This window comes from Agrilus planipennis, unplaced genomic scaffold (assembly GCF_000699045.2).
Source record: "Agrilus planipennis isolate EAB-ADULT unplaced genomic scaffold, Apla_2.0 scaffold1186, whole genome shotgun sequence".
NCBI lineage: Eukaryota > Metazoa > Arthropoda > Insecta > Coleoptera > Buprestidae > Agrilus > Agrilus planipennis.
In genome coordinates, this window is record NW_020439844.1 from 4,830 (window position 1) to 7,972 (window position 3,143).

Sequence of the window (3,143 nt, forward strand, 5' to 3'; positions counted from 1 at the left end):
ATCTCTTAGGGATAACCCACAATAACCATTTTTTATCCTTTACTTTTTACGAGAAATAATGGCTTATTTACGAAGCGATTTTAAGCAATACAGCATTAATTCTTATCCAATTAAGTACTTTTAAATACATTTTGCATTTAATATAGATCAATATGGCCCTTTACAGCATGTAATTTAAATTAATATTTTCCAAGATATTACAGACTTAAAATGGAGGGACATAGCGGTTGCGGCGGTACCGGCCGGTTTGTATTGTCTAATGACAAAAAAGCTGTGATTGTTGTATATAAAGATATTGTATAGTATATTTACTATCAGCATTGCACCCGTGCGAAGCATACGATACAAATAACACCATTAAACCAATTCCTTAACCCCGTTTCACTTAAGTAGCATGTTGTATAATTACACGTTGTATTTTTTTTTTATAAACGTTTAAACAAGAAAATCAAATGCAGTTCTGTGACACTGGACTAAATAAGAACTTTATAAACGTTTTGTATGCAGATTTTGAGTTATAGTGTTTTATTTGCACATATCAATTTTTATAAAATAACAAATTGAATTGAGTATTTCTATACGAGTGCAAGCCTGAATATCATCCAGTGTCAAAAGTTTCAGTAGTCATTTTAACTGTAACAACACTGAAAGCGATGTTGAATTCTTGGCAACAAAAAAAAACTTTTTTTTTGTTTCCCGGAGTAATGATTTGTTCGTTTAGCGTTATTTATAATACAGGTTTTTATTTATTATCTTTCGGTGTTTGGACAGAGTGACCTTTTGGGTCACCACACAACGTTACGTCGGAAACGTGAAAAATGCTGGGATATTGATAAGTAATTCATTACTTTTTGCATTGTGTGCCACAGCAGATACGGTGATTGATGGAGTTATTTGATGGTGCCTGTCGTACAGTCATATCTGATGGAACAGGAGGAAGCAATACATCCAAAGCTCTACCAATTCATGGGGTCGCTAGCTCCCGATGTATTTCGCTCCTACGCGTCTACGTATTTGTACGTATCTATATGTATGTATTCCGCCTCCGGGTATCAATCTCGATCAAATTATACTATTATGCCAAGCAATTGATTGTTTCTGCGAGTCGGTGAAATTGCTGCCGTCATTTCAAATTACGTGACTAGTCACGCTTTTACTGCAACTGCGTTCTCTGTTTAACCATCTTATAATAGTAATTAAGTAATAAACATCATACAACGCATAAACTTTTCTTTGGTTTTTAATTGTAGAAATTGGTACATTAATAAGAGATCCGCCGGTCTGAATTAAATTTCTATAAGAGATGAGGTAAATATGCACTGATAGATTGACATCAAGAGCGACTTTTGGTATTATTTAGGGAATGGAGCTAGTAAAAACTTGTTTATTTTTCTAATTACTATTGGTGTGGTAGTCATCGTTGATCGGTATTGCAATGTGCAAGGAGGCAAACTAATAATTACTTCCCTGCTTATATTGAATGTCCTAATGAACATTAGTAATAGTGGAGATATATGGTCGGTTGAATAGAGAAATAGATGCAGAATTTAGTGTTGATAACATGAAAAAGAGGAACTTCCTATTCCACTATTTCAAAAGTTATTGAAAAACGTCAATTTCGAAGTTGGTGCTATAGCTTCCCATGCAGGAAGTACCGGAGTTGATGACAGTCTCAAAACTGGACCAGTAATAGTAGAAGTGATTCATTATCCAACTTCACCAGTTGATGTTATAAAAATTGAAAATTTTGTAAAAAAGTAACATCCCAGAACGTATCAAATGTTAAAAACAAGTATAAATAAATGCTGCTTATTAGTATTGGTATTGCCATTGGCTGCCTAGGCGTGGATCAAGCTTGTCAACTAGGCTTGGGCTGAAGTGGCAAAACCAGGCATTTGCCCTATTTGGTCCAATATTGAGCTAATCTTAGACCAAGCTACGTACTGTAGTGACTTCCTACAATACATATTTTCTTGTGTGATTTCGAATGGTGCAGCTCTTATATTTTTCATTTAATCACACTAACCTCAGTCTCTTTAAAAGTTTCTCTGCATTTTTATACTTTGCAAACGAGTTCATTTACAGAATTGGGGTTGGAATATTATTTTCAATAAAATGTGTCTGTTTGCCGTGAAATCACGAGCACTATTTTCTCAAAATGTTGGTTTTAACGGAGCGAATGAAACTCGATATCAAACACTGTATACTACTTTATTTACAAATGAATTATTAACTATGAAACAACGAATAAAAATGTGAATTAAAAGCGCAAGTTAACAAGAAGGATAAAACGTAACTAACTTAAAATTGTTCTGGTGCCACCACCAATACCTGGAATACGAGCCAGAAGCCAATAAGGGGAAAAACCTAACAAGATATGACTGCCTCGAGCTATGAAATTCCTGTAACCTGCATATAATTGAAGAGCATCGATAATAAAATTAACAAAGGTGGTTGCCGTCAAAGACCTATTATTATTTGCAAAAGAACATTCAAGAGATATTTGACTACATTGTATGCATTTGAAATTACGGAAATTTTCAAAAATGATAAGCAAATCTATCTCTAACGACAAAAAAATATTAAAATTAAACTGAAACAGTGTCTAATTGCAAATTCATTAACTCCAATCGTTTCTGTATCATTCTCCGAAGATTAAACTATTCATAAATTATACAGCTACATATCTTTCATTAGACATATAAAATCTTTTATTAGGCATATAAAATTGAATAGAGGGATACCCTAAATTATATATTATTTTCGTTCGATCCGATAAATTAACTGTACAAACTCATAGTTTTCAATGTATCTACATAACTATTTAGTGTAAGTGCTTTACTTCGTTTAGTTTCTGTAGCGATGTGACCTTCAGCAAAGTAGAAAAGAACAGCACTAGGCCAGAAAAGAAAGGAGACAACTCTCGGCCAAACTCTTAACCGGTGAGGAGTGTATAAGCCGTACAGTACTGCAGGGGAAAATTGACCATCTTATCCACTACAATTGCATTGCTCAAATGTGCTGTTTTTGGTACCAATTACTACTGATAATACCAACGAGATGTTTATTTATATTTGAAGACATATTAAAGGCTTTAACGCTTGTTTTCGACTCGCACTACTATTCATGATTGAACAAAACTT